Below are 26,370 nucleotides of genomic sequence, written 5' to 3' on the forward strand. Positions count from 1 at the left end.
TAAGAGGACCCCTATGTCCAGTGGCAGAAAAGCCTTGGTAGGAAAAAAAGTGGGATGTGAGAGAGCTTGATTGTGCCACAGGTATTGAATACAATTGAATGAATGAAAAGCATTTTCATGACTCTACCTACCAAGCATTTCATAATTACCCATTCTACACTACCTGCTATGAGTTAAGCCGATTTTATTTTTACAGATATGAGAAAGACCCAGGGTCAAATCACATCCATCTCTCTCCACATTACAGTCTTTGGCAGAAGATTATGAATTTTAGGAATTACCAAAGGTTAATGGAATAGGGATTACTTAATGTGTGTGAGGGGGGAGGGAAAACCATGGTTAGAGATGATGATTACTTCATGGACCAGACATTATCCATCTCAGTTAAGAAAAGCGTCAGTGCTTTTAGAATGTAAAAGGAGGAATTCAGGTCTCTCGATACTATGTGCAAGAAGAGTGGGCTTGCAAATCTTTGTTGTGCAACTGCTCCAGGAAGGCAAAGGAAACAATTTTGTCTGGGGGGAAAGCAGGCTTCTGCTACGCTGTATCTTCCAGAACATACCTGATTCAGAATTCTTTAAAGATAGGAGATACATTTCCATAGGAAGGATAATATGCAGTCCTGCTTGGACACACTCCCTCAACTCCTGGTCCCTGAAGTATTTTAGACCAGGAATGCAGTTAGAAGAGGCCTAGTCATCTTTGGCAAATCCTGCCAGGTCAAAAAGACCTCCCTCCCTCTACTCCCCACTCCATACTTGAAGTACAGTTCCCATAACTGCCCCCAGCCTTGTCTTCTGATTCTACCAGGTGAGCATTTTAGCTCGCCGAGTTGGTACATTATACAAGGGTGAAATCCTAGACTAGCTGGTAAGAAGAAAATTAAGCGGGAAATCGGGAGTGACAGCATTCCTCGCTGAGTATCCTAGCTCCCAATTCCCAATTCCACAAAGTGAGAAGGAATGCAACCTCTCTGCTTTGATTGCTTACCCGTACTAAGGTCTAACATAAAGATCTACTTCATCACTGCCTTGTTTTATTACCTGGTCCTCTAGACTCTATGCTCAATGTGGGCAGGGACTGTGTCTACCAATTCTGTTGTATTGTACTCTCCCAATTACTTAGTTCAGAGCTCTGCACATAGTAAGTGCTCAATAAATACCATTGATTGACTGAATGGTACTGCATACAGAAGCACCTGTGAGTCAATTTGTCTCTGGCAACCCAGAGAAGAGCTTCTAGAAGAAATACTGTGATGGGTAAGAAAAGAACAGTATGCTTCCCTGAACCAAACTCCAATTAATATGGGCAGTGTCATTCCTCCTACTATCACCTTGTCTTTACACAAATGTTGGTCGTTTTGTTCATTCCCCTACCTCTAAACAGGTACAACTATTTTCCAACACCTCCAAGGAAAGATTTCTGAGCATCCCCTTATAAACTTCTCAAGAGCAGGCACCCAGTCATCTACCTTTATCGTACCCACCCAACAGGTCTCTGCCCAGACTAGACATCGAAGAAAAACGGGGGTGGATCTTAGTCCCCCTCACCCCAATTATGGTTAGAATAATAATGATGGCATTTATTAAGCGCTTACTATGTGCAAAGCACTGTTCTAAGCACTGAGCACTGTTCTGAGCACTCCCTCCTAGCCATAATGCTGCTGCTTCCTAGCATAAGCAGCGTGGCTCAGTGGAAAGAGCATGGGCTTGGGGGTCAAAGGTCAAGGGTTCGAATCCCGGCTCTGCCACTTGTGTGCTGTGTGACTTTGGGCAAGCCACTTAACTTCTCTGTGCCTCAGTTACTTCATCTGTAAAATGGGGATGAAGACTGCGAGCCCCACGTGGGACAATCTGATCACCTTGTATACCCCCAGCGCTTAGAACAGTGCTTTGCACATAGTAAGTGCTTAACAAATGCCATCATTATTATTATAATGAGCTCTCCCCCTCCTCATCCCCCCCGCCTTACCTCCTTCCCCTTCCCACAGCCCCTGTATATATTCATATATTTTGTATGTATTTATTACTCTATTTATTTTAGTTGTACATATTTATTCTATTTATTTTATTTTGTTAATATGTTTTGTTTTGTTCTCTGTCTCCCGCTTCTAGACCGTGAGCCCGCTGTTGGGTAGGGACCATCTCTATATGTTGCCAACTTGTACTTCCCAAGCGCTTAGTACAGTGCTCTGCACACAGTAAGCGCTCAATAAATACGATTGATGATGATGATGATTGATTAATTATTATTATTATTATTGTATCCCCCCCAGCGCTTAGAACTATGCTTTGCACATAGTAAGCGCTTAACAAATACCACCACGATTATTATTATTGTACTTCCCAATGGCTCTGCACACAGTAGGCGCTCGATCAATACGACTGAATGAATGAATATTCAATCAATGCGACTGCATCAGCCTTCTCTCTCATCTCCCATCCTCGTGTCTCTCCCCACTTCAATCCATACTTCATGCTGCTGCCCGGATTGTCTTTGTCCAGAAACGCTCTGGGCCTGTTACTCCCCTCCTCAAAAATCTCCAGTGGCTACCAATCAATCTGTGCATCAGGCAGAAACTCCTCACCCTGGGCTTCAAGGCTGTCCATCCATCCCCTCGCCCCCTCCTACCTCACCTCCCTTCTCTCCTTCTCCAGCCCAGCCCGCACCCTCCGCTCCTCTGTCACTAATCTCTTCACCGTACCTCGCTCTCGCCTGTCCCGCCATCGACCCCCGGCCCACGTCATCCCCCGGGCCTGGAATGCCCTCCCTCTGCCCTCCGCCAAGCCAGCTCTCTTCCTCCCTTCAAGGCCCTGCTGAGAGCTCACCTCCTCCAGGAGGCCTTCCCAGACTGAGCCCCTTCCTTCCTCTCCCCCTCGTTCCCCTCTCCATCCCACCATCTTACCTCCTTCCCTTCCCCACAGCACCTGTATATATGTATATATGTTTGTACATATTTATTACTCTATTTATTTATTTATTTATTTATTTTACTTGTACATTTCTATCCTATTTATTTTATTTTGTTAGTATGTTTGGTTTTGTTCTCTGTCTCCCCCTTTTAGACTGTGAGCCCACTGTTGGGTAGGGACTGTATGTGTTGCCAATTTGTACTTCCCAAGCGCTTAGTACAGTGCTCTGCACATAGTAAGCGCTCAATAAATACGATTGATTGATTGATTGATTGATTAAAATGGGGATTAAGACTGTGAGCCCCTTGTGGGACAACCTAATCACCTTGTATCCCCCCCCCCCCGCCCCCCCAGCGTTTAGACTGTGAGCCCACTGTTGGGTAGGGACTGTCTCTATATGTTGCCAACTTGTACTTCCCAAGCGCTTAGCACAGTGCTCTGCACATAGTAAGCGCTCAATAAATACGATTGATTGATTGATTAGAACGGTGCTTTGCACATAGTAACCACCATGATTATTATTATTGTACTTCCCAAGCGCTCCGCACCCAGTAGGCGCTCAATCAATGCGACTGAATGAATGACTATTCAATCAATGCGACTGAATGAATGGCTATTCAATCAATGCGACTGAATGAATGGCTATTCAATCAATGCGACTGAATGAATGGCTATTCAATCAATGCGACTGAATGAATGACTATTCAATCAATGCGACTGAATGAATGACTATTCAATCAATGCGACTGAATGAATGAAGGGAACGGGATTCTGGTCAACGGCCACCGTTTCCCAGAATCCTCTCTGCCTCGGGCCGCTCCATCACGCCCGCACCTGGGCCGCGCCCCTCGCCCACGTGACCTCGGGGCGTTGCCCGGCGCGCGCCGGCTTCCTGCTCCTGAAGGGGGGGGGGCAGGTGGGGAGTCTGCGCAGTAGGGTTGTGCGGGGGGGGGGGGGGCGCTCCGGCTCGCTGACAGCTGGAGCTGCGCGCGCAGCCGAGGGAGCGGGCGGCCGCGGCTCGCGGGGTCTGTGAGGAGAAGGCGGCGAGTTGGCCGGTCCCTCAGCTCGCCCGCCGGTCCCTCAGCTCGCCCGCCGGTCCCTCAGCTCGCCCACCCGGTCCTTCAGCTCGCCCACCCGGTCCTTCAGCTCGCCCACCCGGTCCTTCAGCTCGCCCATCGCTCCTTCAGCTCGCCCACCCGGTCCTTCAGCTCGCCCGGCGCGGTAAGGGGCGGCCGCGGTGGGGCTGAGGCGACGCGAGGACCGGCAGTCCATTCATTCGATCGTATTTATGGAGCGCCTACCGCGTGCAGAGCACTGCGCTAAGCGCTTGGGAAGGCCAAGTTGGCAGCCTATGGAGACGGTCATCATCATCATCAATCGTATTTATTGAGCGCCTACCGTGTGCAGAGCACTGGACTAAGCGCTTGGGAAGTACAAGTTGGCCACATACAGAGACGGTCCCGACCCACCAGTGGGCTCACAGTCTAGAAGGGGGAGGACTGAGGCGGCTCCGATGGTATCGACCCCCGGCTGCTTCTTTGGTTCTGTTGCCCGTCTCCCCCTTCTATTCATTCATTCATTCAGTCGTATTTATTGAGCCCTTACTGTGTGCTGAGCACTGTACTAAGCGCTTGGGAAGGCCAAGTTGGCAACGTAAAGAGACGGTCCCTACCCAACAGTGGGCCTACAGTCTAGAAGGGGGAGGACTGAGGGGGCTCCGATGGTGTCGACCCCTGACTGCTTCTTTGCTTCTGTTGTCCGTCTCCCCCTTCTATTCATTCATTCAATCGTATTTATTGAGCGCCTACTGTGTGCAGAGCACTGTACTAAGCGCTTGGGAAGTCCAAGTTGGCAACCTATAGAGACGGTCCCTACCCACCAGCGGGCCCACAGTCTAGAAGGGGGAGGACTGAGGCGGCTCCGATGGTATCGACCCCCGACTGCTTATTTGGTTCTGTTGTCCGTCTCCCCCTTCTATTCATTCATTCATTCAATCGTATTTATTGAGCGCCTACTGTGTGCAGAGCACTGTACTAAGCGCTTGGGAAGTCCAAGTTGGCAGCATAAAGAGACGGTCCCTACCCAACAGCGGGCCCACAGTCTAGAAGGGGGAGGACTGAGGGGGCTCCGATGGTATCGACCCCTGGCTGCTTCTTTGGTTCTGTTGTCCGTCTCCCCCTTCTATTCATTCATTCATTCAGTCGTATTTATTGAGCGCCTACTGTGTGCAGAGCACTGTACTAAGCGCTTGGGAAGTCCAAGTTGGCAGCATAAAGAGACGGTCCCTACCCAACAGTGGGCCTACAGTCTAGAAGGGGGAGGACTGAGGGGGCTCCGATGGTATCGACCCCCGTCTGCTTCTTTGGCTCTGTTGTCCGTCTCCCCCTTCTATTCATTCATTCATTCAATCGTATTTATTGAGCGCTTACTGTGTGCAGAGCACTGTACTAAGCGCTTGGGAAGGCCAAGTTGGCAGCATATAGAGACGGTCCCTACCCAACAGCGGGCTCACAGTCTAGAAGGGGGAGAACCTTCCCTTCCCCAGAGCACCTGTATATATGTATATATGTCTGTACATATTTATTACTCTATTTTACTTGTACGTATCTATCCTATTTATTTTATTTTGTTAGTATGTTTGGTTTTGTTCTCTGTCTCCCCCTTTTAGACTGTGAGCCCGCTGTTGGGTAGGGACTGCCTCTATATGTTGCCGACTTGTACTTCCCAAGCGCTTAGTACAGTGCTCTGCACACAGTAAGCGCTCAATAAATACGATTGATTGATATGTCTGTACATATTTATTACTCTATTTATTTATTTTACTTGTACATATCTATCCTATTTATTTTACTTTGTTAGTATGTTTGGTTTTGTTCTCTGTCTCCCCCTTCTAAACTGTGAGCCCGCTGTTGGGTAGGGACTGTCTCTATATTCATTCATTCAATCATATTTATTGAGCGCTTACTGTGTGCAGAACACTCTATATGTTGCCAGCTTGTACTTCCCAAGCGCTTAGTACAGTGCTCTGCACACAGTAAGCGCTCAATAAATACGAATGATTGATTGATATATCTGTACATATTTATTACTGTATTTATTTTACTTGTACATATCTATCCTATTTTATTTTGTTAGCATGTTTGGTTTTGTTCTCTGTCTCTCCCTTTTAGACTGTGAGCCCACTGTTGGGTAGGGACTGTCTCTATATGATGCCAACTTGTACTTCCCAAGCGCTTAGTACAGTTCTCTGCACACAGTAAGTGCTCAATAAATACGAATGATTGATATATCTGTACATATTTATTACTGTATTTATTTTACTTGTACATATCTATCCTATTTTATTTTGTTAGCATGTTTGGTTTTGTTCTCTGTCTCTCCCTTTTAGACTGTGAGCCCACTGTTGGGTAGGGACTGTCTCTATATGATGCCAACTTGTACTTCCCAAGCGCTTAGTACAGTTCTCTGCACACAGTAAGTGCTCAATAAATACGATTGACTGATTGATTGATATGTCTGTACATTATTTATTACTGTATTTATTTATTTGTTTTACTTGTACATATTTATTCTATTTATTTTATTTTGTTGGTATGTTTGGTTTTGTTCTCTGTCTCCCCCTTTTAGACTGTGAGCCCACTGTTGGGTAGGGACTGTCTCTGTATGTTGCCATCTTGTACTTCCCAAGCGCTTAGTACAGTGCTCTGCACACAGTAAGCGCTCAATATATACGATTGATTGATTGATTGACTGAGGCGGCTCCGGTGGTATCGACCCCTGTCTGCTTCTTTGGCTCTGTTGTCCGTCTCCCCGTTCTATTCATTCATTCATTCAATCGTATTTATTGAACGCCTATTGTGTGCAGAGCACTGTACTAAGCGCTTGGGAAGTCCAAGTTGGCAGCATATAGAGACGGTCCCTACCCAACAGCGGGCTCACAGTCTAGAAGGGGGAGGACTGAGGCGGCTCCGATGGTATCGACCCCCGGCTGCTTCTTTGGTTCTGTTGTCCGTCTCCCCCTTCTATTCATTCATTCAATTGTATTTCATTCATTCATTCAATCGTATTTATTGAGCGCTTACTGTGTGCAGAGCACTGTACTAAGCGCTTGGGAAGTACAAGTTGGCAACATATAGAGACGGTCCCTACCCAACAGTGGGCTCACAGTCTATACAATAATAACAATAATCATGATGGTATTTGTTAAGCGCTTAACTAAGTGCCAGGCACTCTACTAGAGAAGCAGCGTGGCTCAGTGGAAAGAGCCCAGACTTTGGAGTCAGAGGTCATGGGTTCGAATCCCGGCTCTGCCACTTGTCAGCTGCGTGACTTTGGGCCAGTCACTTCACTTCTCTGGGCCTCAGTTCCCTCATCTGGAAAATGGGGATTAAGGCTGTGAGCCCCACGTGGGACAACTTGATTACCTTGTACCTACCCCAGCGCTTAGAACAGTGCTTTGCACATAGTAAACGCTTAATAAATGCCATCATTATTATTATTATTATTATTACTAAGCGCTGGGGTTGATCCAGCACTTAGAACAGTGCTTTGCCCATAGTAAGCGCTTAATAAATGCCATCATCATCATCATCAAGCAAAGCGGGTTGGACACAGTCCCTGTCATTCATTCATTCATTCAATCGTATTTATTGAGCACTTACTGTGTGCCGAGCACTGTACCAAGAGCTGGGAAAGTACAATTCGGCAACAGAGACCATTCATTCATTCAATCGTATTTGTTGAGTGCCGACTGTGTGCAGAGTACTGTACTAAGCGCTTGGAAAGTACAATTCGGCAACAGAGACCATTCAGTCATTCAATTGTATTGAGCGCTTACTGTGTGCAGAGCACTGTACTAAGCGCTTGAAAGTACAATTTGGCAACAGAGACCATTCATTCATTCAATCGTATTGAGCACGTACTGTGTGCAGAGCACTGTACTAAGCGTTTGGAAAGTACAGTTCGGCAACAGAGACCGTTCATTCATTCAATCGTATTTATTGAGCGCTTACTGTGTGCAGAGCACTGTACTAAGCGCTTGGAAATTACAGTTCGGCAACAGAGACCATTCATTCATTCAGTCGTATTTATTGAGAGCTTACTGTACTAAACGCTTGGGAAGTCCAAGTCGTCCACAGGTAGAGCCGGTCCCTACCCAACAACGGGCTCGCAGTCTAGAAGGGGGAGACAAAACAAAACAAAACAAAACATGTGGACAGGTGTCAGAATAGATGTGGGGCTCACAGTCGCACTCCCCATTTTACAGATGAGGTAACTGAGGCCCAGAGAAGTGAAGTGACTCGCCCAAGGTCACACAGTCTCCTCCTTCTAGACTGCGAGCCCGTTGTTGGGTAGGGACCGTCTCTATATAATAATAATAATGATGATGGCATTTGTTAAGCGCTTACTATGTGCAAGGCACTGTTCTAAGCGCTGGGAGGATACAAGGTGATGTTACCAACTTGTACTTCCCAAGCGTTTAGTACAGTGCTCTGCACACAGTAAGCGCTCAATAAATACGATTGAATGAATGAATGAATCAGGTTGTCCCACGTGGGGCTCACAGTCTTAATCCCCATTTTACAGATGAGGAAACTGAGGCCCAGAGAAGTTAAGAGACTTGCCCAAAGTCACACAGCTGACAAGTGGCAGAGCTGGGATTAGAACCCATGACCTCTGACTGCCAAGCTCAGGCTCTTTCCACTGAGCCACGCTGCTTCTCTGTATGTTGCCGACTTGTACTTCCCAAGCGCTTAGTACAGTGCTCTGCACATAGTAAGCGCTCAATAAATACGATTGAATGAATGAATGGGGGGGTGTTGCGGGAGCGCCGTCGGCGTCCCGATGTGGGGAGGCGGTGGAGGGGCGGGAGAAGGAAGAAAGGACTTTCTTTTAGCCGATTTTAGACCGTTCAGCGGGGGCCGCCGGATTCATTCATTCATTCAATCGTATTTATTGAGCGCTTACTGTGTGCAGAGCACTGTACTAAGCGCTTGGGAAGCCCAAGTTGGCAACAGATAGAGACGGTCCCTACCCCACAGTGGGCTCACAGTCTAGAAGGGGGAGACAGAGAACAAAACATAGTAACAAAATAGAATAATTAGAATAAATATGTACAAATAAATAAATAGAATAATCAGTACGTCCAAACATATATCCCTGGCGCACTGGGACGCGGGAACCGGGCCGGACCCCGGCGTCCGAGCCCCCCGCCGACAACTGTCCGGGAGGGCCGAGCCGCAGCCCTCCCTGCTCCCTGGCAAAGCTTCGGCTCCCCTAAGGAGGATTTCCCCTTTTGGGGATTAAACACCGAGGGTGGCGTCTATTAAAACCAGTCGGTTTCCCTTCAAATAATAATAATAATGATGGTATTATTTGGTTAGCGCTTACTATGTGCCAAGCCCTGTTCTAAGCGCTGGGGTAATCATAATAATGATGGTATTTATTAAGCGCTTACTATGTGCCAAGCACTGTTGGAAGCGCTGGGGTAATCGTAATAATGATGGTATTTGTTAATCGATCAATCAATCGTATTTATTGAGCGCTTACTGTGTGCAGAGCACTGTACTAAGCGCTTGGGAAGTACAAGTTGGCAACATATAGAGACAGTCCCTCCCCAACAGTGGGCTCACAGTCTAAATGCGCTTACTGTGTGCCAAGCACTGGGGTACTAATACTAATGATGGTATTTGCTAAGCTCTTACTATGTGCCAAGCACTGGGATACTAATACTAATGATGGTATTTGTTAAGCGCTTACTATGTGCCAAGCACTGGGGTAATAATACTAATGATGGTGTTTGTTAAGCGCTTACTAAGTGCCAAGCACTGGGGTACTAATACTAATGATGGTATATGTTAAGTGCTTACTATGTGCCAAGCACTGGGGTAATAATAATAATGATGGTATTTGCTAAGCACTTACTATGTGCCAAGCACTGGGGTAATAATAATAATGATGGTATTTGTTAAGCACTTACTATGTGCCAAGCACTGGGGTAATAATACTAATGATGGTATTTGTTAAGCACTTACTATGTGCCAAGCACTGGGGTAATAATATTAATGATGGTATTTGTTAAGTGTTTACTATGTGCCAAGCACTGGGGTAATAATACTAATGATGATATTTGTTAAGCATTTACTGTGTGCCAAGCACTGGGGTAATAACACTAATGATGGTATTTGTTAAGCATTTACTATGTGCCAAGCACTGGGGTAATAATATTAATGATGGTATTTGTTAAGGGTTTACTATGTGCCAAGTACTGGGGTAATAATACTAATGATGATATTTGTTAAGCATTTACTATGTGCCAAGCACTGGGGTAATAATATTAATGATGGTATTTAAGTGCTTACTATGTGCCCAGCACTGTTCTAAGCGTTGGGGTAGTAATAATACTAATGATGGTATTTGTTAAGCACTTACTATGTGCCAAGCACTGTTCTAAGCATTGGGGTAGTGATAATAATAATGATGGTATTTGTTAAGTGCTTACTATGTGCCAAGCACTGTTCTAAGCATTGGGGTAGTAATAATAATAATGATGGTATTTGTTAAGTGCTTACTATGAGCCAAGCCCTGTTCTAAGTGGGGGGGTAATAATAATAATGATGGTATTTGTTAAGCGCTTACTATGTGCCAAGCATTGTTCTAAGTGCTGGGGTAATAATGATGGTATTAAGCGCTTACTATGTGCCAAGCACTGTTCTAAGCACTGGGGGAGATCCAAGGTGATCAGGTTGTCTCATGTGGGGCTCACAGTCTTCATCCCTGTTTCACAGAAGAGGGAACTGAGGCCCAGTGAAGTGACTCACCCAAAGTCACCCAGCTGATAAGTGGTGGGGTCGTGGGTTCTAATCCTGACTCCACCACTTATCAGCTGGCTTCCAAACCCAGGCTGTTGCCACTAAGCCACTATGCTTCTCAAATGAATGTATTAGCCACCTCCCCCAACCCCTAATTGAAGGTTTTCAAAAGGTCAACCTGGTATTCAGTATTTCTCTCTCTTCGTATTAAGACTTTCAGGCAGAGCTCTTATTTAGTACTTGTTTTAATATCTGTTGTTCCCCTCGCCCCCTCCCTTCCTTTCTAGACTATAAGCCCGGTGTGGGCAGGGATTGTCTCTATTGCTGAATTGAACTATACAAGCACTTAGTACAGTGCTCTGCACACAGTAAGCGCTCAGTAAATATGATTGAAGGAGTGAATGAATGAATTTGGACTTTGGCAGAGCAAAAGCACTTAGTAATAATAATAATGATGGCATTTATTAAGCACTCACTGTGTGCAAAGCACTGTTCTAAGCGCCGGGGAGGTTACAAGGTGATCAGGTTGTCCCACAGGGGGCTCACAATCTTAATCCCCGTTTTACAGATGAGGTAACTGAGGCACAGAGAAGTTAACTGGCTTGCCCAAGGTCACACAGCAGACAAGTGGCAGAGCCAGGATTAGAACCCAAGTCCTCTGACTCCCAAGCCCCTGCTCTTGCCACTAGGTCACACTGCTTTGACTAAGACTGAGGCTTTCAGTGTTTGGTATGATGGTGTGACTTAGACTCATGATGAAAAATGGCTCAAGGGGCCACAGCTTGATGAATTAGTTGTTTCATCAATTGTAGCCACCGATTTTTTCCACAGCGGGTGTAAATGTAGATGTATGCTTTCAGTGCAAGCAGAGCACAAGTTTCATCTGTATTTGAGCATCCACTGTATATGGAGCACCGTACTAAGCACTGGGATTGGCAGTAGAAATAAATAAAACACAAGGTCCCAGCTCTCAATCCACTTAAGTGATTACTGAAGGCTTAGCACTTTAATTGACTTTTAAAATTAAATGTACAGTTATTTCAACAAAGATAGTTACTTCTCTCTAGAGCTATTCTTAGAATGGCAAACATTTATAGAAAATGCAAAAAAAATCCCAAATACATCTGCTCATCTGCTGTTTTATTCATCTTTTTTTTTTAAAGTCTTACCTATTGTAAAGAGAAGCTCAGAGTTGCTTGTGTCCTTTGTTAGACTTTAAACTCAAGGATAGGGACTCTTGTCTTTTACAGTACTTCGCTTGTGTATTTCCAAGCACACAGTTCAGTGTCACTTGCACGCGCACACACACACACACACACACACACGTACGTTGCTCAGTAAAAACTATTGTTGCTTCTGTGGCTGCTGATGAGAGAAGAAGATTACCAGCCATGACAAGAGTGTGTGGATGTTGTTAGGCAAGCCATCACCATAAACGTTTCAGTCTTGAGTTCTTTGTTTTGCTTTTGCAGAGAGTGTGAAATCCAGACCAGGAAATGATGCTATCAACATTGTCTCCTCAATATTACTTGCTTCTGCAGAGACTTGGTGTGTCTTAATTGAAGGGAAATTAGACAGTGAGCCCCATATGGGACAGGGGCTGTCTGACCTGGCTGTGATATATCTAAGTGCTATTAACACAGTGAGAAGCAGCATGGCTTAGTGGATACATCGTGGGTCTGGGCGTCAGTAGGACCTGGATTCTAATCCCAGCTTCACCACATGTCTGCTGTGTGACCTTGGGCAACTCACTTAACTTCTCTGAGCTTCCATTCCATCACCTGTAAAATGGGGATTGAGTGTGAGCCCAAGTGGGACAGGGACCATGTCCAATCCAATTAACTGGTATCTACCCCAGGATTTGGAGCTTTGCTTGGCGCATAATAAGTGCACAATAAGTGCCATTATTATTATTATTCCATAGTTATTATCAGGGATTTTCAATAAGTACTTTTTTTTGTAAGGGCCAATGGCTTTCTCTTCAGGATTCTTTCAGGACTCTTGTCCCCTAAATCAGGTGCTGATGGAATTGGACCAGCTTGAATTTAGATTTCATTTTGAGCTCTTTGTTACGATGCAGACTCCTGCACAAATCCCAGTGGAAAATGACTGGAAAGGAGTTTTTTATGGAAGCATTCTACTAAGTGCCCTCTAGATTGTAAACTCGTTGTGGCAAGGAATGTGGATGCCAACTGTTATATTCTACTCTCCCAAGCACTTAGTACAGTGCTCTGCACACAGTAAGTGCTCAATAAATCAATCAATCGTAGTCACTTGGGAGACTACAAACAACATTATAACACATATTCCATGCGATTGATTGAAGCCTCCTCTAGGACAAGTTTGTGCTTGAAGGAACAAGATGCAGTTGCATTGGTTGGAAAGAAACCAAGCAGTCAAGGATGGACTTTTCTCCATTTTCTCACCAGGGTCCTCCAGCCAACAACTCCCAAGCCTCTTCCTATAAGCAAGCTGGCTTACTCTGGTGGGGAGGTGGGCTTCGTCCTCTAACCCTCCCTCTTCTTTCCTAAGGAGAAAATGCAAGAAATTTGTTTTAAAGTATTTTCTCTGAGATTCCTTCAGGACCCAGGACTTCTTTAGAAGAGCTGCCTGCGTGGCAGGGTCCAAGAAACCCATCCATCCACTGCTTCTGATCTGATTTGTTTATGAGCAAACTGGAAGGAAGTGGAATTGGGAGAAGTAACTTTTGCTCAAGCGCTCCGGATTTCCAAACCCACTCTCTAGGCGTAGTCAGGGGTGTGATGCAAGGAAGAAAGTACAAAGTGTTTAATACCAGCTCAGCCCATCATGTTAGTGGAGGCTCCCTTCCCTGTCTTCCCTCCCCACAGAAATAATGATTGTGCAAGCTGAGCATCAGGCTTGTCTGCTCTCTCCCTCTGTCCCTCTCTCCCTCTCTCCCTCCTCTCTCCTCCTTCCCCCGCCTCTTTTTCTCTCCCTCTCTCCCTCCCTCCCTCACAATCCATCACTGGCCTTGGGTTGTGGTGACCTTTTCCTGCTGAACCCTGCCAGTTGCTAGTGGCTTGGGAAGCAAAGACAACTTTGGACATGGAGTTCAGGGTTTTCCTATTCTTTTCCGTTTGAGTTTTGTTTCCCAAAGTGGGCTTAAAAAATTCCCTTTAATGAGGAATCTTCCAGACTAAATGAGGCCACTGGAGGGAGGATTGAGTAGAGACTGAGTAAAAATGGCAGGATCTGCTGGTTACTTGGAGAGAGAACAGGAGAGATCAGTGGGCTGAGCATATTGTGAGAGATTATTGGCTGCGTGCATAAGGATAGGGAAAGTGCTCTGTATTTGGCAGACAGGGTCTGCAGAACCAGTCATATTCCATAGAGTCTTTGGTAGAAAATGTTTCTACTGTCTTAGCTGGAATTCAGGAAGAGAAGGTGGGAGATGGAGCCAGGCCACAGCCTTGAGGAGGGTGCAGGGGTAAGGCAAGGAGCTACCAGTAAACACAGTGGCTATAGGGCTGCCAGGCCACCATGTGGGCATGGAAATATTGTGTGCAGGCAAAAGACCATGTGGGCTCTCTGGGACTATGAGTCTCAGCAGCCCCCGGAGATAACTGTGCTTGTAGGCTATGTCGCATGTACATTGCCACAACCCCAACCCAAAAGTAAATGATCTCCCTGTTGGGTCTGACTGGGGCCAATGGAAGGTCCTCACTTCTGGGGCTCATCTCAGGACAGTCTGAGCCTCTGGATTCCAGACTGTGCAGGTGTATTCAGTCGTATTTATTAGTGCTTACTGTGTGCAGAGCACTGTACTAAGCGCTTGGAAAGTCTAGCCACGGAGCCAGCCTGGATGATAAGATCCTTCCTAGTTGGGCTTCTAGCCCGTCCCCCCTTTCATTTTCCTCTGCTCCTCCTCCCCTACCCCCTTCCCCTCCCCACAGCACTTGTGTATATTTGTACATATTTATTATTCTGTTTTATTAATGATGTGTATATAGCTATAATTCTATTTATTCTGACGGTATTGACACCTGTCTACTTGTTTTGTTGTCTGTCTCCCCCTTCTAGACTGTGAACTTGTTGTTGGGTAGGGACCATCTCTATATGTTGCCGATTGGCACTTCCCAAGTGCTTAGTACAGTGCTCTGCACACAGTAAGTGCTCAATAAATACGATTGAATGAATGAATGAATGTCTTTAATGACGAGAGGATAGCTGCCCCCTGTTTATATCACTGAGGTATCTGAAGGAAGAAGATTGACTTAGCTGTGAAAAGCAGTGTGGTCTAGTGGAAAGAGCATGAGCCTGGAAGACAGAGGACCTGGGTTCTAATTCCGGATCCTGCATTTGTCTGCTGTGTGACCTTGGGCAAGTCGCTTAACTTTTCTGTAAAATTGGGATTAAAACTGTGAGCCCCATATGAGGCAGGGAATGTGTCCAACCTGATTATCTTGTATCTACCCAGCACTTAGTACAGTGCCTGGCACAAAATGAGGACTTAACAAATACCGTTAAGAAAAAAAGAAGTCCTTTGTGCATGATGGTGGAAGGCACTGGACCTGAAATGTCGATATCTGCTTTGAGGGCCTGGGGTTCCTCACGCATTGATATCAGACTCCAAAAAGCAGTGGCTGAGCTTCCCCCTAGAATGTTTGGGGAACCAGTAAATAGCTCACTTTTGAAAATGATAAGCATAAAATATACCACATATTTATATCCCAGCCCATGGTGTACTGCAGTCATCTATTTTCAGTAATGAATGACTGCCCAGTGAGCAAGAACACAATATGGCTCAATTTTTTGCTATCTTCCTTTCCTATGCTGTTGAAGAAAATACTTCCTAACTGTAAGTAGTAGTCACTTTTATGAATAAGTACTATATAATGAAATCAATTTTTAATGATCACCATTTGATGTTGAACAAATTAGAACTTAAGGATTTTCTCTAAACCAAGTAAATAATTCTTGGAAGCCCATAGGCCTACATGGAGATTTTGAGTGATAGAACAAAGCACAGGCCAAGTCTAACTTTCTCAGTTATGAATATAACAAATGTGAATTCCTGTGCTGGAAGGAGAGGTAGAGGTGAAACTGTGGAGGGTCCTGCTTTTAAATGCCTAGAAATTTGTTCCCTGTAACCTTGAGATTATTGTACTGGGGGTAGTGAAGGGGGAGGCTATCACTGAAGTCACAGGGCCCCAAACCTCAAAGGTTTTAAGGACTGTGTGAAATGAGATTTCTGGCCAGGGAAGGGAAGGGATCATTAAGACATGTTGTGTTGTGGTTATTTCCACACGTGGGCCTTTGTTGATGCTGCCTATTATGTCTATCTCCCAGAAGAAGGAAGTGATTCAAGGGTGACCAAAGTGTCAGCACCAAGTCTTACAGAAGAGAGGAAGGACCTTGCACAACATTAACCTGTTTTATTTCTCTGAGGCTCCTTGGGGCCGAGTCATTGGTAACTTGCTCTACAGCACATGCCGGTAGAATTTCTGTCTTTGGCATCTCGGATGGTTGGAGCTAATGGCAGAGATTCACTTGGCCAGAGGGATGGCCACCCAGGCTCTCTGCTGTACATTTGTGGGTGACCCAGAGAGAGGAATTGTTTCTCCCTTGCCCACTAAACAAACCAATTTAATGCTTGGCTAGCTGTGCTTGGCCCATCTGTAGCAAACAGATCTTTAACAGCGTCTTTTCCGGGGGCAGGTGAAGAACCTGAGGGCTTTCTCACTCCAGAGATTTCACATGGACCTAGAGAGTCGTGTAATAATAATTAATAATTATGGTATTTGTAAAGTGCTTACTTTGTGCCAGACACTGTACCAAGCGCTGGAAATGATCCCAGGCCCTCCTGGTTCAGGACTTCAGAGAGACAACATGGTCATTGAAAACAAATGAACCTGTGAACCAGTGCTGGAAGTCTGACTAAAAATAGAGAAACTGATCGTCAGCTGTAGTGTTGCCCTGACATTGCAGGATTTCAGGCTGTCACCAGTCACACTGTTCCTGTTACCTTAAGTGGGGCAGGATGGTTGGAAATGTTTTCTTGTCCGGTTTGTTCACAAGTATCTCTCTGTTGGAATGACCCAAAGGACCTCCTTCTAGACTGTAAGCTTGTTGTGGTCAGGAAACAGGCCTGTTTTTTGTTATATTGTACTCTCCCAAGAGCTTAGTACAGTGCTCTACACCAAGTAAGCGCTCAGTAAATATGATTGACTGACTGACTGACCGGTTTTGGAGGGAGAGAGGAGCTCAGTTTCTGGGACTCTTTCATTGGTAGCTGGTGGTTATGAGAGATGGCCTGTTTGCTGAGCATCTTTCCGGCAAGTACAAGGCAGCCACTCACTTCCGAGAGCTACCAGCTCCCCAAAGCCTCGGAGTTTGTCCGAGGAACTCGGCATGTATGACAGTCTGGATCTTGGCCGCTCCCAGGAAGGATATAATAAGATAGTTTTACCTGAAAATTTCAGCATTAGTGGCCCTTGCCTTCTGACTATGTGGGGCTATCTGCTCTTTGAGATGTTCTGAATACTGAGAGGCAAGATATTTGTTAACAGTAGGAAACAATTCCGCAAGTTAGTTTTTTCCTGGTTTATTGTTGTCTGGTGGGAAGACAGTAGCACATAACTTTTCATTGTGTGGCTCTTTCCCCTGGGCCGAATGATGGTCTTGGGCTGTTTACCCATTAGATGAAGTCAATTATTGTATGCTTTAGGGTCAGGCAGCCTGCATTTTTTAAAAAGAAAAAAAGAAAAAGGAGAGGTGGGTGAAGAGTGGAGGGTAGGGGGAAAATGTTGCAAACTGTGTGGGTAGTAGGCTGCTCCTTCAATTCTCTCTGGCCCAGTGAGTCACAGGTTGCAATCCCAAACTAGTCATCAACGTTTGCATCAATTAGATTATGCAGCTACATCTCTCTCTCTCTCTCTCTCTCTCTCTCTCTCTCTCTCTCTCTCTCTCTCTCTCTCTCCCTCTCTCTCTCTCTCTCATTTACACACACACGCACACACATATCCATATGGGAATTTCAGAGCTTTTCTTCCATTAGGACCAGATCCAAGTTGGAGTAATTAACCTGAATGTTAATTCAAATTTCTGAGAAATGAATTAACACTCCCCCCCGTGCCCCCCCCCCCCCCCCTTAGCCCCTCAAGAAATTCCACATTGATTTAGAGCAGTCAAGTCGTGCTATTCAGGTAGCTTTGGGACTGTAGGTCTCAGGATGAACCAAGTGATTATTGGGCATAGAAGAGACTGTGGTTCTTTTCAGAGATCCACCCCTCCATCCCCACACAATCAGCTGCAGTACGGCCTCATGAGAGTCAATTGAGTTTACTTTTCCTGCTTTCCTTCCCTCTCTGTACCCTTTTATGCTCTTCCTTTTTAGCAGTTTCCTGTTTGCCTTCGGTTTTACAGTGTTAAGTGGTCTACATTAAACATTTTATGCATGCACCATGAGCTCTTCAGAAGAAAAGATCTATTAAATCTAGCTAATAGTGTAGATCTGGCCAATGAAAGAGCAGCCTGCGGAAAGGGAGAGACAAGTGTGCAGTGAGTGGTATAAGGCAGCCCAGGTTGTCCTTTGAACACCTATTCTCTCGCCCTCCTAGGTGTTACCTCTGTTTACTGGCCAACTTTGGGTTGTCTTTGGTTTGGTTTAGTTTGGCTTTTTTTAATGGTATTTGTTAAGTGCTTACTATGTGCCAGACCCTGTACTAAGCAATGGGGTAGATACAAGATAATCAGGTTGGACACATTCCTTCTCCCACTCACAGTCTAAATCCCCATTTTATAGGTAAGGTAACTAAGACATGGAGAAGTGAAGTGACTTGGCCCAGAACCCAGGACCTCTGGCTCCCAGGTTCATGCTCTTTCCACTAGGCCACACTGCTCCTCTTCTTTTCTTTTCCCCTGCTGTGGGCAGGGAATGATCTTTCTAGGAACCTTTCTGGATTGTTCTTTCAGAGATGGGAAACGATAACTGTTCCCCCACCCTAAAGCCTTTTAATTAAATGTCAGAAGAAAAACTGTGGAGATGGGTTTTGTGGCCCCTGCGATGACCCCTGAAGTCCTAAATTTTTCTCTGGAGACTTTGGAGAGAGCTCATTTTATCATACTAGCCAAGTTAATTAGTTCTCTGAGTAAACCAGGAACAAGGATCTTGTTTATCCTTTAACAAAGATCTTCCTGAAGTGTAAAATCCAGGCACCAGAGAGTGCCTTAAGAAGACTTACCCTGATGAAATAAATGAAAACCTGGCAGAATGGCCACTGCCTGTCAAGTTCTGACCTTGCAGCTAACACTTCCTCCAAGGTCTGCCCCCTTTCCTGGCTCTCCCTGACCACATAGGCCAAATAACAACCAATAACACGCCAGTATAACCAGCCCCTGACCATTGTTCTAGTGGATGCCCCCATTTCACATTGAAACAGCCAGCTCTTAGAAGAGCATCTGTGTACCCGCAGGCTATGATCAGTTTTTTTTCCCTTGGCCTTGATTCACGCTTCATATAGGAGCTTCCAGATCCCAAGGATATGAGGAAGAGGATTTGGATGTAATCCCAAAAGCCTTCACCACCACTGGCAAAACAGAAATTCGTGTGTGAAGCTGGGACTCGGGTACCACAATACAATCAGCCCTATCTTTGAACCAGAGCTTAACCACTCTCCATTATGAAGACGTGGAGGGTACTGGGGAAATGGTAGGCTTGTTCTAAACCCCACCCCCTAAGCATAGGGTAACAGTTCGAGAGCAGATCAAAAGGAAATCGCTTGCTGAATAGTAGAAGTACTGCCAAGCCATTTCTGGATGGAGGATGGATACAATGGGGCAGAAAAGACTGAATCTGGGCAAATGGGGGCTGCAGGTATTCTGATCTTTTACTGCTCCATTTTATTATGATGAATATTGGGTTTTTATGGTATTTGTTAAGCTCTTACTATGTGTCAGGCACTGTAGCAACAGCTGGGGTAGACACAAGCTAATCAGGTTGGACACTGTCCTTGTCCCGCGTGGGGCTCACAGTCTTAATCCCCATTTTACAGATGAGGTAACTGAGGCACAGAGAAGACGAGTCCTATAAGTAATAATGAGATTCCCAGCAACCCCACAAACTGGATTTTTTAATAAACCTGGGTGCAAGCCCTATTTCCTCCAGAGTTAGTGCTGTGAGGTATAACTCCACTGTGAAAAGGATTAAATTTAGACTTATTCTCCCTGTGCAGGCTTGTACTCGTAGGCTGCGAGCTTGGGCTGGCCCACTGTTGAAGAGAAATTGACCAGTCTAGATCAGGCGACCAGCTGAAAGGGTGAGGAACCTGTAGTCAGGCTGTTCTCTCTCAAACCCCTTCTTGTCATCTAGCTTTCTAAGTCTTTCAGTTATTTTCTGTGAAACCCTTCTCTCTTCATCCCAGCTTCCTTACCGACTCTGAAGTATGGGGAATCACAGCCAAACACTTCATAAAACAGAAATTTCCACGTTGTGTTTTGGTATTCTCCTCTTCTTCACTACTTACTATCTTCTGTATGCAAAGCTTGGGAATGTTCACTATAACTCACTACTCATTCATTCATTCGTATTCATTCATTCAATCATATTTATTGAGCACTTACTGTGTGCAGAACACTGTACTAAGTGCTTGGGAAGTACAAGTTGGCAACATATAGAGACGGTCCCTACCCAACAGTGGGCTCACAGTCTAGAAGGGGGAGATAGACAACAAAACAAAACGTATTAACAAAATAAAATAAATAGAATAGTAAATATGTAGAAGTAAAATAAATAGAGTAATAAATCTGTACAAACATATATACAGGTGCTGTGGGGAGGGGAAGGAGGTAGGGCTGGGGGATGGGGGGGGAGAGGAAAGGGGGGCTCAGTCTGGGAAGGCCTCCTGGAGGAGGTGAGCTCTCAGTAGGGCTTTGAAGGGAGGAAGAGAGCTATCCTGGTGGATGTGCGAAGGGAGGGCATTCCAGGCCATGGGGAGGACATGGGCCGGGGGTCGATGGCGGGACAGGCGAGAACGAGGCACAGTGAGGAGTTTAGCGGCCAAGGAGCAGAGGATGCAGGCTGGGCTGTAGAAGGAAAGAAGGGAGGTGAGGTAGGAAGGGGCGAGGTGATGGAGAGCCTTGAAGCAGAGAGTGAGGAGGTTTTGTCTGATGCGTAGGTTGATTGGTAGCCACTGGAGATTTTTGAGGAGGGGAGTAACATGACCAGAGCATTTCTGCACAAAGATGATCTGGGCAGCAGTGTGAAGTATAGATTGAAGTGGGGAGAGACAGGAGGATGGGAGATCAGAGAGGAGGCTGATGCAGTAATCCAGTCGGGACAGGATGAGAGATTGAACCAGCAGGGTAGTGGTTTGGATGGAGAGGAAAGGGCGGATCTTGGTGATGTTGCAGAGGTGAGACCGGCAAGTTTTGGTGACGGATTGAATGTGAGGGGTGAACGAGAGAGCAGAGTCGAGGATGACACCAAGGTTGCAGGCTTGTGAGACGGGAAGGATCGTAGTGCCATCAACAGTGATGGGAAAGTCAGAGAGAGGGCAGGGTTTGGGAGGGAAGATAAGGAGTTCAGTCTTGGACATATTGAGTTTTAGATGGCGGGCAGACATCCAGATGGAGATGTCTTGAAGGCAGGAGGAGACACGAGCCTGAAGGGAGGGAGAGAGACCAGGGGCAGAGATGTAGATTTGGGTGTCATCAGCGTAGAGATAATAGTTGAAGCCATGGGAGTGAATGAGTTCACCAAGGAAGTGAGTGTAGATAGGGAACAGAAGGGGACCAAGAACTGACCCTTGAGGAACCCCTACAGTAAGGGGATGGGAAGGGAAGGAGGAGCCTGCAAAAGAGACTGAGAATGAACGGCTGGAGAGATGAGGAGAACCAGGAGAGGACAGAGTCTGTGAAGCCAAGGTTGGATAGCATGTTGAGGAGGAGGGGGTTGTCCACAGTGTCGAAGACAGCTGAGAGGTCGAGGAGGATTAGGATAGTGTAGGATAGAGTACTCCTTGAGAAGTGTGGCCTAGTGGAAAGAGCATGAGCTGGGAGTCAGAGGACCTGGGTTCTAATCCTGCCTCTGTTTGCTGTGTGACCTTGGGAAAGTCACTTAATTTCAGTGTGCCTTTTACCTCATCTGTAAAATGGGGATTAAGTACTACTCCCACCTACTTAGACTGTGAGCCCCATGTGGGACAGGGACTGTGTCCAACTTGATTAACTTGTTTCTACCCCAGCGCTTAGAACAGTGCTTGGCATTTAGTTAGTGCTTAACAAGTACAATAATAATAATATTATCAGTAGTTTGCAATCTAATGAAGAAATGGACTACAGAGGTTTCTGTTTGCTTGCCCTAACCCCTGCCATGCTTTAGGTTGGTCAGTTATCCATCTTTGAACAAAAGCTCCCTGAAGGCAGGGAGCAGATCTCTTGACGGTTAAGACCTCTGCATCACAGTTCCTGGTGTTGTGATGATGGCATTTGTTAAGCACTTACCATGTGACAGACACTGTTCTAACCGCTGGGGTCCCACGTAAGCACTCATGGTCTTAATCCCCGTTTTACAGAGGAGGTAAATGAGGCACAGAGAAGTGAAGTGACTTGCCCAAGGTCACACAGCTGACAAGTGTCAAAGTCAGGATTAGAACCCAGGTCCTTCTGACTCTATTCACTAGGACACTCTGCTTCTCACACGAAGTACACGATGGGCACTCGATCCAGAGTACTAGGGATGAACCTGAATCCCATCCACTTTAGATAAATGGGTTAGAGATTAAACTACAAATTGCTGGGTGTAACCTGGAAGGCCCTCTGTCACATACCTCCTCAATAAATCCCCTTGCTTTCTGAGACCCACTTATGCTTAGTGACTGTTCCCAAATTAATTAATAGACTCTTCCCCGTCCACTCCCTCCCTTTCTCCCTTAAACCATCCTGTTCAGCACCAAAGTTGAACATTCTGGTTCTTTTGCTTCATTGCTCAACTAATAGAATGCTCCCAGATTATCCTTCTCCCATGGACTAACTGGATATTTGGCAACAGAGCTCTTTTTCCTCTTTTTTTTTTTTTGCCTAACGACTTCCACCTAGGATGCAGACTAGGGCCTAGGGTAGCACGTAGGAAGATGCTGGAGAGCCCGAATCCCCTTCGCCTGGAATAGGTCGGAAATGAAAACTAATTACACATGAGAGCCTTGGAAATGAGTGAAAATTCTCCTCCATCTCAGCTCCCTGCAGGAGTAGCAGGGCCAGGGTTTTTAATTCAAGGATTTCAACTTTAATAAGCCACACGCTGGTTCTCTGGGGATAAATTTAGTGCTCTCAAAGGAGAGAATAGCATCCTTCATCTCCATCAGCGGGTGTTAACCCAGCCCCTCTCCTGCTTGGCTAATGTACATCAGCCTGACCTGGAAACGCCTCTTGGCTTTCGTGAGCAGAGTCGAGATTAATCTGGCTGAGTTTTGGGCCTCAGGTAAGAAGGAGTACAGGTTGGGATGGAACTGCCAGATTTCTCAAAGGGTTCTGGCAGGGTTGGAGCACCGTGTCCCCCAATTGAAGGTTGGTTCTGGGCTGTATATTGGCAGAGGGGCCAGACTTAGACATGGCAAACCAGAGATCCTGGTCACTTTCAAATTCTGCTTGAGGGTTCAAGTCCTGTCTGAGGGCCTCGTTTCTCTTTACACTGTTCCATGTAACGAGGCTGTTTCTACCAGCCATGAGACTCGAGGGCAGGGTGTACATCCACGCCATTTTGCATGCTTGCGCCAAGTCGAACAACCTGTTGTTGCATCCTAGTTTTTGCCCGTCCCCCGCATCTATCCGAACTATGAATATTTGTTTTCACCCCCATGTTGTGTGTACAGGGCAGAAGCAGCAGATGGTGATAACTGATAACCCGCATCATAGAACTATGATTACTTCAGGGAGCAGTACAGATCACCCCTAAGTGGAGGTGGTGATCTCAGCTGTGATGTCTGAAACACTCTAACCTGCGCATTACCATATTCACCTGAAAACCAAATAAGCCCAAGTTTAAGAATTACTTCCCTTCCCACTTTGAAGTTCCTCAATGGAAAAATAAGTTCCCACTGCTATAGCAAATGCCACATCCTCTTTCTCCTTTTCTCTTGGGCTGTCCCCCTCACCGCCTTCCCTGAATCTGGTGCCCACTCCCTCCCCAAATCCTGAGAAGCAGAATGGCCTAGTGGAAAAAGCACAGCCTAGTGGGAGTTAGAGGACCTGGGTTCTAGTCTCTGATCTGCCATTTGTCTGCTGACACTGCTCTGTGCCTCAGTTACCTCCATCTATATAATGGGATTGATTAGCAGCCCCATGTGGGACATGGACTGTGTCCAACCTGATTAGCTTTTATCTACTTTTTAGACTGTGAGCCCATTTTAGACTGTGAGCCCACTGTTGGGTAGGGACTATCTCTATATGTTGCCAATTTGTACTTCCCAAGCACTTAGTACAGTGCTCTGCACATAGTAAGCACTCAATAAATACGATTGATGATGATGATCTATCCAGCACTCAGTACAGTACCTGGCACATAATAAGCAGTTAAAAACAATACCACTAAAAAAAATCCCTACATCTGGAACCTTTGTATATTGCTCCTCTTCATCTGGAAGTCCTCAGCAGCCCCTTGGTCATAATCCAACGGGGGATGTTAGACCCTGAGTTGATGGGACTGGCCCTAGGGGTGAGCCTGGGCTGTATAGGAGGGTGGAAGCACACAGCTGTGGAGTGATCTTTGAATTTTTTGCACTGTCAATGTATTTATTGAACGCTCACTGTGTGCAGAGTACTATACTAAGTGCTTGAGGGAGGACAGTACAATCGAGTTGGTAGGCACGTTCCCTGGCCATTGCAGCAGTATGATGTACTGCCAGCCAAGAACTTAAGCTCTTGGGTAATAGAACTTCAAATGGTAAATTGTAGTGACTTTATTAAGAAATTTTTCTCTTCCCTTTAGTCTCATTTAATCCCTTTCGTGTTTCATCTCGTTTAACCTAGCTCCCATTTCTATTTGAGTAATTTTATGGGTGTTGAGAGTGTGACCTAGTGGAAAGGACATCATAGGGCTGTGAGTCATGAGATCCAGATTCTAGTCCTGGCTGTGCCACTTGCCACCTGTGTGGCCTGGGCCAAGTGTGTTATTCTCTCTGGACCTCTGTTTCCTCATCTGTAAAATGGGTTAAGATACCAGTTCTCCATCCCTCTTAGACTATGAGCCTGATGTGGAACACAGACTGCATCCCATCTAATTGCCTTTTATCTACCCAGCACTTAGCACAGTTCTTGAGTTACCTAGTGGATAGAGCACAGGCCTGGGAGTGAGAAGGACATAGGTTCGAATCCCTACTCTGCCACTTGTCTGCTGTGTGGCCTTGGGCAAGTCATTTTATTTTAGAAAAGCAGCATGGCTTAGTGGAAAGAGCACGGGCTTTGGAGTCAGAGGTCAGGGGTTCAAATCCCAGCTCTGCCACTTGTCAGCTGTGTGACTTTGGGCAAGTCACTTCACTTCTCTGTGCCTCAGTTACCTCATCTGTAAAATGGGGATTAAGATTGTGAACCCCATGTGGGACAACCTGATCTCCTTGTATTCCCCCCAGCGCTTAGAACAGTGCTTTGCACATAGTAAGCGCTTAACAAATACCATCATTATTGTTATTATTATTCTTGGCATGTGATAATATTTATGTCCAGGGTTTCACCATAGTGAGACCAGCTGGGGGAGGCATCTGAGGCCAGCAAATCACTCTCTGTTCTTGGCCTTTAGGGCAACTCAGAAATAGAAAAGCCAAGTTCGGCTCACATGAGTATAGTAGAAGTCATTGTCGGGAAATCTCATTTCTCTCAAACTTTGGTCATGGCATGTATCTGTGGGTTGATATTCAGCACCCTGGCCTGAAATTTCAGGATTTGGCCTAAATGAAATTATTTCTGAGTGCCTAATGGGCAGCAGTCGAAAGCAGTTATGTGGGCTGCTTAAGAACGGAAAACCCAGAAGGGGCCTCTATGCAGCAAGGTATCAATAAAGATAAGAGTAAATTGTCATTTGCCAAGGCAGCCATTATGTTTTTATCTCTCACTCCAAGCTGTAGTTACCCACTTAATAGCACACCCTTATTGACCTCCATTATAACCACATCCCTAAAATGCTACTAAAATGAAGCATGCAGAAGTGTCATTCCAAGAGCAAAGCCTTGGGGCCTGTTAGGAATTTTGGCCGGCATCCCTTGAGCTTTCAGTGTGGAGAGCACTGTATGTATACGATTCTAGGCATCATTTTCACATAAGATCTAACTTTGTAACATAATAATAATAATAATAATAATTGTGATGTTTAAGTGCTTGCTATGTGCCAGGCACTGTACTGAGTATAGAAGGAAATCGGGTTGGGCTCAGTCCCAGTCCCAAATGGGGTGCACAGTCTCAATCTCCATTTCATAGAGGAGGTAACTGAGGCACAGAGAAATTAAGTGACTTGCCCAAGGTCACACAGCAGACAAGTAGCGAAGCCGGGATTAGAACCCATGACCTTCTGACACCCAAGCCCGTGCTCTAGCCACTTCATGGTGCAAGGGTGAACCGAGGGGTCTGTAATTTAGGCCCAGAATAGGCATGCCCAATACACCCCTTCTGTGCCCAAGTGGCAAGAGCCCAGTGTTGGT

The 26,370-nt window shown here is 45.8% G+C and overlaps 1 protein-coding gene across 2 annotated transcripts in view; it reads left to right on the forward strand.

The window, feature by feature from the left end:
* The first annotated feature begins 3,986 nt into the window (after positions 1-3,986).
* The window catches only part of KIAA0513 (KIAA0513 ortholog), an 88,832-nt gene continuing 66,448 nt past the window's right edge, over positions 3,987-26,370 (forward strand). For both annotated transcript variants that reach the window (XM_038754404.1, XM_038754405.1), the window contains exon 1: positions 3,987-4,133. The gene's annotated coding sequence lies outside the window, so the exon portion shown is untranslated. The remainder of the gene's footprint in view (positions 4,134-26,370) is intronic.

The sequence above is a fragment of the Tachyglossus aculeatus genome, chromosome 11 (genome assembly GCF_015852505.1).
Source record: "Tachyglossus aculeatus isolate mTacAcu1 chromosome 11, mTacAcu1.pri, whole genome shotgun sequence".
Taxonomy (NCBI): Eukaryota; Metazoa; Chordata; class Mammalia; order Monotremata; family Tachyglossidae; genus Tachyglossus; species Tachyglossus aculeatus.